General features: G+C 46.6%; 1 protein-coding gene across 2 annotated transcripts in view; it reads right to left on the bottom strand.

The window, feature by feature from the left end:
- LOC125467095 (WD repeat-containing protein 72-like) overlaps positions 1–13,117 on the bottom strand; it is a 291,105-nt gene that overhangs the window by 137,702 nt on the left and 140,286 nt on the right. The gene's annotated exons all lie outside the window — the stretch shown is intronic.

Below are 13,117 nucleotides of genomic sequence, written 5' to 3'. Positions count from 1 at the left end.
AATCCCTCCCGGTTCTTGATTCTCCCATGAAAGGAGACATCCTATCCTCCTCTCCACATGCACCTTGTGGCTATCATAGGTGAATAGATACAGCAGCATAGAGAATGGCCATTGCTCCTAGCCCAATGGACACAGGATCTAAGATTGCCCATCTTCAATGCAAAGAAAAGGGGATAACCTCCTTGTGTGAAATGGGTTTCTAGTTCACTGTTTGTTAGTGCTTCTTCCGCCTGATAGCAAAGTCCAGTGGTTTCTACAGCAGAGAGATTTACTGGCCCTCCTGTCTCTCGCCAGCTAGTGACCCAGATGTGGATTTAGCTCTTGCTGCCTTAGAGATGCTGCTGAAACCAATGGCCACATTGTAAAGACCTTGGGAGCTGACATCAGGAAAACAGCAGATATTTGTGCTGCCTGTGTGGCTAATGATCACAAGACCCAAGGTATTTCCTTGGATCCAAATGGGGAAGGACACACCTTACAGTTTGACAGCTGTTAGCTTATGTGTCAACATGACCTCTCATATAATCTCAAACTTTAATTTCAAACTAAAATCACTTGGCATGTTGATCAGCTGAAAACTACCGTACATATAATGCCTCACTAGAATCTGTTTTTTTAAAGATATTTAAATAAGTTGCTCTCCACATTTTGTGCACTTACTTGAGAATGAGTTAAAGAGTCATACTGCAGGGAAACAGACCCCTTGGTGAAACCAGAGCATGCCAAACATAATCCTGAACTAAATTAGTCCCACTTGCCTCCTCCTGGCTCATATCCCTCCAAATCTTTCCTATTCATGTACTTTTCCAAATGTCTTTTCAAATGTTGTAACTGCACCCGCAACCACCACTTTCTCAGGAAGTTCATTCCACACGCGAACTACCCTCTGTGGAAAAAAATCTGCCCCACATGACTTTGTTAAACCTCTCCCCCGACCTTAAAAATATGCCCCCCCTAGTCTTGAACTCCCATCCGAGGGAACAGATACCTATCGTTAACTCTATCTATATCCCTCATGATATCATAAACCTCGAACACCTCTCAATCGTGCTGTGCTTTACAGTTCAAATGTTTCTTTCTCTGCCATTCCTTTTGGCTAAAGGATGAGTATTATTTCCTGTAGTCAAAGTACCTTATAAGATACAAGTATAGACATTCAGGCTCTAGAATTTATAGGCAGGTAAGGAGTTGTATGATGGGGTTCAAAAAGACAGGCTCCACTGAAGCACAGCACAATGTTAAGAAGCAGCACCTGAGACAGAATCTCGTAGGGATCTGAATGACACGGGCTACAGCATGAAATGTCATAGAATTTTTGAAAAAGTCCAGTCACATTAATTTCAATGTCAGGAACAACTCACTTAATTTTTTAACTCAGTCCCAGGTGTCGTGGTGAGATTCTTACTATACAGTGCCAAGTTACCTAATAAGAGGATTGTTGCTCATTCGTGATCTTATTAAATACACATTTTGACTCCATAGTGCGCAGCCAAGAAAAAAAAAATGGGATGCTGATAATTCTCGACATGCGAGTCAGAGTGGGTACCGTGCTCCAAAGGGCTACCATGTTGGAGACCAGGCACCCAACATTCTCAGGGCACAATCAGTGAGTACTGGCAACATGCACCATATACATAAAGACTCTAAGAACACTCATTGCGCATCTCCAATCCGCATTCAGCATGCTCCTGTATTTCAAAACTGCACCTCAGGGTAACTCACCAACTATCATTGTTAATGCTGCAGCAAGAACACTTTGTACACAGGGACACACACCCAGCTCAGACTGAACCAGACTGCATCTCTGGACTGTTTGCTTGCTCTGTTAGCGCTCACTCACTTTTAGTCTAATTAGGATTTCAAAGCATTCCTTACCTTACCATGCACCTTGCCTTTCAACCAAAGGTACAGAATCACAGTGCTACTACAATGCCATGCTGTTTAGCGTACACACACACACACAACACACACCCAGGAACCTTAACATGGGTGTCAGCAGCATTCATTCAGAGGCACAGTAAGTAAAGAGCAAACTCCAATACCAGTCCAGGGGCTTGGGTGTAGTCAGCCAGCCACGGGGACAGTCTAAGTTAGGATATTGAAGCAAATAACGGTGGCCCACTACCCATCTCGACTCTCTGTCCTTGGGTGAGCTGTTTTCCTCCTGAAATGAGAGAGAGGCAGAGATTTCCAGAGTGGAAGCTGTCACTGCAGGTACAGTGGGGAGGTGTCCTGAGTGAGTGAGTGGGTGGGCAGCGCAGAGGGTTTTTGGGCATAAGGGTGGGTGACAGTGAGTAAGGGAGGGTGCATTGGGCAATAGTGAAAGCAATAAAACACATGCCTTAGTGAGGGGTAGGTGCAGCAGCAGAGACAGTGTGAATGTGAGGTATTGGAGAGAAGATAATATCATTCACGCTGGCAGAGAGGAGAAGGTCACTGACCTTCTTCCTACATTGCTGCAAACTCACTCTATCTTGCAGGTCCAGTGTTACCAATCTGAAGATTCATGGAAAGTCGAGTAGGAAGCTGCACAGAGATCAGTCAGAGATCTAATCAATCAGCAGTTGGGATGTCCGTCCAACTCGGTCAGGAATGGGTGGGCCTCAGTCAGTCATTGCTGTGGCTGCAGTGTAACACAGATACAGAGAAATGGAGCAAGAATAGATCCTCCAGCCGCTGCATGAGCTGCAGCAGTGAGCTGCAGGGCACACAGTCCTCACAGCTGCAAGTCCCCTCAGGATGCAGGAGGTCACGGAGGCTCAGAATCTATAGTCCTTAATGCCATTTCCTCCAGACAAGCAGAACACATTTCTGCTACACACTGTCAATTTGCTGGGACACCGTCAAAGAGTGATTGCCAGGTACTGGAGGGGCCCTTCTGCCCCAAAGGAGTGAGTGGCCATCCTATCCCTGGGGCAAATAAAACAGCAGCTGCACTACATTATTATTCTGGCTGCTTCCAGGGATCCACTAGGGACATATGGGATCTCACAGTCATTGACCTGCAGCCATACGAAGGCTGTTACAGGTATAGATTGTGCTAGATGCCACGGCTTCATCTTTTTTCCTCATGAGGTGATCAGTGCCAGATCTTGGGCAGGAGGCCCTGCCAACATCACGAGCCTCCCCTGTTACAGGCTGTACACATTGACACTATCAGAGAAGGGCTGTATTCCATTCATTGCGGGAAAAGCTCAGCAGGGCTGGTAGCATCTGTGGAGAGAAATCAGAGTTAATATTTCAGGTCAATGACTATTCTGAGGTAGGGTCACTCGACCCAAAAGTCTGATTTCTCTCCACAGATGCTGCTAGATCTGCTGAACTTTCCCAGCAATTTTTGTTTTTGTTTCTGATTTACAGCATCTGCAGTTCTTTTGGTTTTTATTCCATTAATGTTTCAGTCATTTGTGATCTTCAAAACTACATCTTAGAAGTTTGCACCAGGTAACCTGGGAGGTGCCTTGGCATCAGTGAGCTTGAGCATGCACATGTTCCTGTTTTGCTTCAAGGTCCAGACGCCTTACCAGCGTGGGTACTGGGACACAAGAGCTCCCCTCTGCAACCATTGCTGATGACTGCATGATGCAATCCTCTGACTGAAGCCTGACCAAGAATCCACAGAAGGTCCCATTAGTGGTGAGTCTTTCTGCCATTGAGTGTGGAGGATAGCACAGGCAGGATGTCACGGAGATGGGCTACATACATGATAGAGTGAGCAGCAAAGAATCGTGTGAGATAACTCACTCAAGCACACAGAGAGAAATGCTCATGAAACTCCCCAAAATTGATACTTAACTGATGTTTTGTAAAATTCAACCCATTATCACAATTCGCTCCAAGTGCAGTGCTGAGTATTTTCAACATTTTCTGTCTGTAGTCCAGAAAAGCCAGCTTTTATCTTCTTGGCTGTCTGAGGAATGAAGCAGAGAGTCTCAGGAAATCCACTGAGGAACAGACTGGCTAAAAATAGGTGTGGATTTAAAACACTACATCAAAGTTGCATAATTATAATGTGCCTTCATTTTAAATGTTGAAAAATAACAGATTGTTTGGTCTTCCTTCTGTGGACAATGACTGATTCATATGGAGTTCATCATGGTGTCCAGCACAAAATGTTAGCGTTGATTCGTAAATGACACATAAAAGGCTGTGAGTGATGGATTGCGTTGTAAACCAAGGGTTCCAAAGACTAAAAAAACTGTCCAGTCTTAATTCTCCTGTTTTATGGAGTCAGTATAGCATCTGTGTTAAAATCTTGTAACACACTCCAACACAACCCCTGATCATCTGTATGTGATACAAACACATAATTCTTTGAAATTTCTGTCACAGGTAAGACAGGGTGGTTAAGAAGGCTTTTAGCATGCTTGTTTCATTTCTCAGCATTTTGAGCTAAGGAGTTGGGATGTTGTGTTGAGGTTGTACATGACATTGGTGCGTCCTCTTCGAGTCATACAGCACAGAAACAGACCCTGCGTACCATTCATCCATGCTAAACATAATCCCAAACTGAACTAGTCTCAACTGCCTGCAACCTGGCTCATATCTCTCCAAACCCTTCCTTTTTATGTACTCATCCAAGCATCTTTTAAATATGTATCAGTGATAATGGGAACTGCAGATGCTGGAGAATCCAAGATAATAAAATGTGAGGCTGGATGAACACAGCAGGCCCAGCAGCATCTCAGGAGCACAAAAGCTGACGTTTCGGGCCTAGACACTTCATCACAGAGGGGGATGGGGTGAGGGTTCTGGAATAAATAGGGAGAGAGGGGGAGGCAGACTGAAGATGGAGAGAAAAGAAGATAGGTGGAGAGGAGAGTATAGGTGGGGAGGTAGGGAGGGGATAGGTCAGTCCAGGGAAGACGGACAGGTCAAGGAGGTGGGATGAGGTTAGTAGGTAGGAGATGGAGGTGCGGCTTGGGGTGGGAGGAAGGGATGGTTGAGAGGAAGAACAGGTTAGGGAGGCAGAGACAGGCTGGGCTGGTTTTGGGATGCAGTGGGTGGAGGGGAAGAGCTGGGCTGGTTGCGTGGTGCAGTGGGGGGAGGGGACGAACTGGGCTGGTTTTGGGATGCGGTGGGGGGAGGGGAGATTTTGAAGCTGGTGAAGTCCACATTGATACCATTGGGCTGCAGGGTTCCCAAGCGGAATATGAGTTGCTGTTCCTGCAACCTTCGGGTGGCATCATTGTGGCACTGCAGGAGGCCCATGATGGACATGTCATCTAAAGAATGGGAGGGGGAGTGGAAATGGTTCGCGACTGGGTGGTGCAGTTCCCACTTCCTACAGACAAAGGGGGTGGCCATGGGCACCCACATGGGCCCCAGCTATGCCTGCCTCTTTGTAGGTTACGTGGAACAGTCCCTCTTCCGCACCTACACAGGCCCCAAACCCCACCTCTTCCTCCATTACATTGATGACTGTATCGGCGCCGCCTCTTGCTCCCCAGAGGAGCTCGAACAGTTCATCCACTTCACCAACACCTTCCACCCCAACCTTCAGTTCACCTGGGCCATCTCCAGCACATCCCTCACCTTCCTGGACCTCTCAGTCTCCATATCAGGCAACCAGCTTGTAACTGATGTCCATTTCAAGCCCACCAACTCCCACAGCTACCTAGAATACACCTCCTCCCACCCACCCTCCTGCAAAAATTCCATCCCCTATTCCCAATTCCTCCACCTCTGCCGCATCTGCTCCCACGATGAGGCATGCCACTCCCGCACATCCCAGACGTCCAAGTTCTTCAAGGACCGCAACTTTCCCCCCCATAGTGGTCGAGAACGCCCTTGACCGCGTCTCCCGCATTTCCCGCAACACATCCCTCACACCCCGCCCCCGCCACAACCGCCCAAAGAGGATCCCCCTTGTTCTCACACACCACCCCACCAACCTCTGGATACAATGCATCATCCTCCGACACTTCCGCCATCTACAATCTGACCCCACCACCCAAGACATTTTTCCATCCCCACCCTTGTCTGCTTTCCGGAGAGACCACTCTCTCCATGACTCCCTTGTTCGCTCCACACTGCCCTCCAACCCCACCACACCCAGCACCTTCCCCTGCAACCACAGGAAATGCTACACTTTCCCCAGCACCTCCTCCCTCACCCCTGTCCCAAGCCCCAAGATGACTTTCCATATTAAGCAGAGGTTCACCTGCACATCTGCCAATGTGGTATACTGTTTCCATTGTACCCAGTGTGGCTTCCTCTACATTGGGGAAACCAAGCGGAGGCTTGGGGACCACTTTGCAGAACACCTCCGCTCGGTTCGCAATAAACAACTGCACCTCCCAGTCGCGAACCATTTCCACTCCCCCTCCCATTCTTTAGATGACATGTCCATCATGGGCCTCCTGCAGTGCCACAATGATGCCACCCGAAGGTTGCAGGAACAGCAACTCATATTCTGCTTGGAAACCCTGCAGCCCAATGGTATCAATGTGGACTTCACCAGCTTCAAAATCTCCCCTTCCCCCACTGCATCCCAAAACCAGCCCAGCCTGTCTCTGCCTCCCTAACCTGTTCTTCCTCTCAACCATCCCTTCCTCCCACCCCAAGCCGCACCTCCATCTCCTACCTACTAACCTCATCCCACCTCCTTGACCTGTCCGTCTTCCCTGGACTGACTTATCCCCTCCCTACCTCCCCACATATCTTCTTTTCTCTCCATCTTCAGTCTGCCTCCCCCTCTCTCCCTCTTTATTCCAGAACCCTCACCCCATCCCCCTCTGTGATGAAGGGTCTAGGCCCGAAACGTCAGCTTTTGTGCTCCTGAGATGCTGCTGGGCCTGCTGTGTTCATCCAGCCTCACATTTTATCATCTTTTAAATATTGTGTGTTGCCCACATTTGGCAGTTCCTCAGGATGGTCATTCCACACGTGAACCACCCTCTGTGTAAAAAATTTGCCCCATGTGTCTTTTTTAAAATCACTGTCCCCTCACTATAAAAGTATGTCCCCTAGTCTTGAAATCCCCCATCCCAGGGAAAAGACTTACGATTAACTCTCTCTATACCCCTCATGATATTATAAACCCCTATAAGGTCGCCTCTCAACCTCCCACGCTCCAGTGGAAGAAGTCCCAGCCTATTCAACCTTTCTTTATATCTCAAACCTTCCATACCTGACAATATCCTGGTAAATTTCTTCTGAACTCTCTTCTAGCTTAATAACATCTTTCCTGTAACTCTTCTGGAGTGCTGTGTGTGGTCCTGGTCGACCTGTTACTGTATGAATATTACTGAACTGGAGAATGTTCAGAAAAGATTTACCAGGATGTTGCAGGGAATGGAAAGTTTGAAAAATAAAAATAGTGTGGAAAGGTTGGGACATGCTTTTGGGAGCATGGGATGCTGAGGGGTGACCTTATTGTGGTTAATAAAATTATGAGAAGCAGTAATAAGGAGAATGACAAGGGTCTTTTCCCTAGGCTGGGTGAGTTCGAGACTAGAAGGCATATTTTTTAGGTGTGAAGAGAAGCATTTAAAAAACAGGAGGAGCAACCATTTTACACACAGATTGCATACGTGGGAATGAACTGCCAGAGAAAGTGGTGGATGTGGGTACAGTTACAACATTTAAAAGACATTTGGATAAGTACATGAACAGGAAATGTTTGGAGGGATGTAGGCTGAGCACAGGCAGATGGGACTAGTTTAGTTTGGGATTATGGTCAGAGTGGACTGTTTGGACTGAAGTGTCTGTTTCCACACTGTATGGCCCATTGTCATAATGCCACAGGGATCAAATTTGCAACTACAGGAACTTCTCCAAGCCGTGAAAACTGCACAAAAATTGTGTAAAACAAAGCTCTGTGGTAATGGTGCCAGTCCAGCAGCTTTTCACATTTTAGGTATTGGCTTATGTTAGCCCAGTCAACTTCTTGGAATGAAAAACAACAAATTGAAATGACACACTTGCAGTCATAGACTCATAGTGTCTACAGCATGGAAACAGGCCCTTCGGCTCAACTCGCCCCTGCTGCCCAGTTTTCACAATTTAAACTAGTCCCATTTGTTCGGTCCATATCCCTCCACACGTATCCTGTCCGTGTACCTGTCTAAACGTTTCTTAATGATGAAATTGTACTCGCTTCCACCACTACCTCTGGCGGCCTGTCCCAGTTAGCTATAGTACCACATTTTTTGAAGAATTGATTTAATTTAGGAAGTTTGCTGAAATGAAGATACAACATTTGTTTCAGTACTCACAAAATGAGCAATATTAACCAGCTCTTACTGAGCAGACAGTGCAGCTGGGATGTAAAATTCACATTTGTATTTCAACTTCACTCAATCCTGACAACTACTGATGAAAAAACATTGATCAAGAGAGTTTAAAATATTGTGACAAGAATGAGAAATGTTATTTTTGTTCTAACTTCTGGAATTAAGAGTTAAAATTTCTAATCCTTAAAAAGGAAGAAATAGCCACTGTAGTTATGAGGGGACTACGGTGTAGTTTTTGGTCTAGTAACCCCAGGATGTTGATAGTGGGGAATTCGGTGATGGAAACACTTTTGAATGTCAAGTGATGATGTATAGATTCTCTCTTCCTGGAGATAGTCATTGCCTGCATTTGCATGGCTTGAATGTTACTTGCCACTTGTCTGCCCAAGCCTGGATATTGTCCAGGTCTTGTTGCATTTGAACATGGACAGCTTCAGTATCTGAAGAGTCATGAATGGTGCTGAACACTGTGCAATAATCGGCAAACATCCCCACTTCTGACCTTATGATGGAGAGAAGGTCATTAATGAAGCAACTGATGATGGTCAGGCCGAGGACACTACCTTGAGGAACTCCTGCAGAGATGTCCTGGAGCTGAGATGACTGACCTCTAACAGCCACAACCATCTTCCCATATGCCAGGTATGACTCCAATCAGAGAGTTTTCCCCCAATATCCATTGATTCCAGTGTTGCTAGGGGCCCCCTGATGCCACAATTGGTCAAAAGGGGCCTCACTCTCAATTCACCCTTGAAATTCAGCTTTTTTTTCCATATCTTAACTAAGGCTGTATTGAATTCAGGAGCCCAGTGACCTGGATAGAATCAAGTCAGCAAGCAAGTTAACGCTAAGCATGTGCTGCTTGATAATATTGTTGATAACACCTTCCGTCACCATACTGATGATCAAGAATAGACTAACAGAGCAGTAATTGCTGGATTGGATTTGTCCTCTTCCTTGTGCGTAGGATATACCTGGGCAATTCTACACAGTGCCAAGTCGATGCCGGTGTTGTAACTGTTGGAACAGCTTGGCTAGAGGTTTGGCAATTTTTGGGAGCATAAAGTTTCAGTACTGTTGCTGTAATATTGTCAGAGCTTGTAACCTTTGCAGTGTCCAGTGTTTCCAGCCATTCCTTGACATCAGGTGGTGTGATTCAAACTGGCTGAAGACTAGCATCTGTGGTGCTGGAGGCTAAGCTAGTTCATCCATTTGGCACTTTTGGCTGAAGATTGCTGCAGATTCTTCAGCCTTATCTGAAGTAATGATGTGCTGTGCTATCTCACCATTGAGGATGGAGATATTTGTGGAGCATCCTCCTACAGTCAAGTGGTTAATTGTCCACCACCATTCATGACTGGACATGGCAGGACTGCAGAGCTTAGATCTGAGACTTGGTTACAGGGACATAGAGATTTCTACATCTCCACAGGAATAGAACATAGAACATAGAACATAGAACAGTACAGCACAGAACAGAACAGGCCCTTCAGCCCACAATGTTGTGCCAACGATTGATCCACATGTATGCACCCTCAAATTTCTGTGACCATATGCGTGTCCAGCAGTCTCTTAAATGTCCCCAAAGACCTTGCTTCCACAACTGCTGCTGGCAAAGCATTCCATGCTCTCACAACTCTCTGTGTAAAGAACCTGCCTCTGACATCCCCTCTATACTTTCCACCAACCAGCTTAGAACTCTGACCCCTCGTGCTAGCCATTTCTGCCCTGGGAAATAGTCTCTGGCTATCAACTCTATCTATGCCTCTCATTATCTTGTAAACCTCAATTAGGTCCCCTCTCCTCCTCCTTTTCTCCAATGAAAACAGTCCAAGCTCAGTCAACCTCTCTTCATAAGATAAGCCCTCCAGTCCAGGTAGCATCCTGGTAAACCTCCTCTGAACCCTCTCCAAAGCATCCACATCTTTCCTATAATAGGGCTACCAGAACTGGACGCAGTATTCCAAGTGCGGTCTAACCAAAGTTTTATAGAGCTGCAACAAGATCTCACGACTCTTAAACTCAATCCCCCTGTTAATGAAAGCCAAAACACCATATGCTTTCTTAACAACCCTGTCCACTTGGGTGGCCATTTTAAGGGATCTATGTATCTGCACACCAAGATCCCTCTGTTTCTCCACACTGCCAAGAATCCTATCCTTAATCCTGTACTCAGATTTCAAATTCGACTTTCCAAAATGCATCACCTCGCATTTATCCAGGTTGAACTCCATCTGCCACCTCTCAGCCCATCTCTGCATCCTGTCAATGTCCCGCTGCAGCCTACAACAGCCCTCTATACTGTCAGCGACACCTCCAACTTTCGTGTCGTCTGCAAACTTGCTGACCCATCCTTCAATCCCCTCATCCAAGTCATTAATAAAAATTACAAGCAGTAGAGGCCCAAGGACAGAGCCCTGTGGAACACCACTCACCACTGACTTCCAGGCAGAATATTTTCCTTCTACTACCACTCGCTGTCTTCTGTTGGCCAGCTAATTCTGTATCCAAGCAGCTAAGTTCCCCTGTACCATTCCTCCTGACCTTCTGAATGAGCCTACCATGGGGAACCTTATCAAATGCCTTACTGAAGTCCATATACACCACATCCACAGCTCGACCCTCATCAACTTTTCTAGTCACATCCTCAAAAAACTCGATAAAGGTTTGTGAGGCATGACCTACCCCTCACAAAGCCGTGTTGACTGTATTTGATCAAGCCATGCTCTTCCAGATGGTCATAAATCCTATCCCTCAGAATCCTTTCTAACACCTTGCAGACGACAGACATGAGACTTACTGGTCTGTAATTGCCGGGGATTTCCCTATTTCCTTTCTTGAAGAGAGGAATTACATTTGCCTCTCTCCAGTCCTCAGGTACGACTCCAGTGGAGAGCGAGGATGCAAAGATCTTTGCAAGTGGCGAAGCAATTGCATTTCTCGCTTCCCAAAGCAGCCGAGGACAAATCTGGTCCGGGCCTGGCGACTTGTCAATCTTAATGTTTGACAAAATTTTCAGCACATAGCTTCCTCTATCTCTATCCATTCCAGCATGCACACCTGCTCTCCAAAGGTTTCATTCACTACAAAGTTTGTTTCTTTCGTAAAGACAGAAGCAAAAAACTCATTTAGGGCTTCCCCTACCTCCTCAGACTCCACACACAAGTTCCCTATGCTATTCCTGATCGGCCCTACTCTTTCTTTGACCATTCTCTTATTCCTCACATAAGTGTAAAATGCCGTTGTGTTCTCCCTAATCCGTTCTGCCAAGCCTTTCTTGTGCCCCCTCCTGGCTCTCCTCAGACCATTTTTGAGCTCCTTCCTTGCCTGCGTGTAATCCTCTCTAGCTGAACTTGACCCTAGCTTCCTCCACCTTATGTAAGCTACCTTCTTCCTTTTCACAAGAAGCTCCACCACTCTCGTCATCCAAGATTCCTTTATCTTACCCCTTCTTGCCTGTCTCAGAGGGACATATTTACTCATCACTCGCAACAACTGTTCCTTAAACAGTCTCCACATGTCTATAGTTCCCTTACCATGGAACAATTGCTCCCAGTCCATGCTTCCTAACTCATGTCTAATCACATCATAGTTTCCTCTTCCCCAATTAAATATCCTCCCATTTTGCCTAATCCTCTCCTTCTCCATAGCTATGTAGAATGTGAGGCAGTTATGGTCACTATCACCAAAATGCTCTCCCACCACAAGATCTGATACCTGCCCCGGCTCGTTTCCGAGCACCAAGTCTAGAATGGCCTCTCCCCTCGTCGGCCTGTCAACGTACTGAGTTAGGAAACCCTCCTGAACACACCTTACAAAAACAGCTCCATTCAAATCTTCTGATCGAAGGAGGTTCCAATCAATATTAGGAAAGTTAAAGTCAGCCATTACAACAACCCTACTGCGTCCACACTTTTCCAAAATCTGTCGACCTATGCTTTCTTCTGGGACTGAGAATGGTCCCAGTCCTCACCTGCAACAGCCAAAATCCTTTCCTCATAGTGGGTAAGGAGATAAAATGTCAGCCCCTGACTCCCATCTCTTTCAGCCTGTTATGGGCCATATTCTCCTGGGAGAAAGGAGGGATTGAATGAGATGACAATGGATGGTACAGTTATGAACACTGGTACAGGTAGGAGGAAAAACAGTGGCGTGGTGACTGCGGGGACAATGCAGGTTTGGTACTGTGGGCTTTCGGGTGGGTAACGGCAAGCTAGGAAAGGTGTTGCACGTGATAGAGTGTGAGGTGGCATTGAGAGGGTGGAGGTATTTTCCCTGATGAAGCAGAGGATGCCAGTGAATACCCACTGTCTGGGCATTCCTCTGGAATGTGGATACAACACAAGGCAGAGCAGCAGCCCAGGGCCAGGATGATAGAGTCTGGTATAAAAATCAGAACCTGCTGCAGTCTCTCCAACAACTTCTGTTTTTGTTTCTGATTTCCAGCATTCACAGCTCTTTGTTTTAATTTTAGTAGATCCCAGTGTCGAGGCCTCTTCTGCTGTTCCCCAGGGAAGAGGATGTCCCTCCTCTGTACCACCCCATCCATCTCCCCGTCTGTAAAGCAAGGCACCAACTTCCCCACATCCACTATATCTGCGGTGAATGACGGCCACCGTGCAGGGCAACCTTCGATTGCCAGCCCTTGACCAAGAGCCTTTGAAATGTGGCGCTGGTGCCAGCGTTGTTGGTACATCCTGGAATGTCCCAGTGGTGGCAAGTGGGAGAATTGTGCTGGTATCTGATGAGAGGGATGTGTGTTAAGTACTCGCTGAGGCAGGCGTGTAAGAAAACATGTCGCACCTTGTGGAAACCCTTCTGCAAAACCCAACTGACTTTTAGCCAAATTGTAGGAATAGCAAGCTCTATGATTTTCCAAG

This window comes from Stegostoma tigrinum, chromosome 33, assembly GCF_030684315.1.
Source record: "Stegostoma tigrinum isolate sSteTig4 chromosome 33, sSteTig4.hap1, whole genome shotgun sequence".
NCBI classification, from domain to species: domain Eukaryota; kingdom Metazoa; phylum Chordata; class Chondrichthyes; order Orectolobiformes; family Stegostomatidae; genus Stegostoma; species Stegostoma tigrinum.
This window is presented reverse-complemented; position numbering and strand designations above follow the sequence as displayed.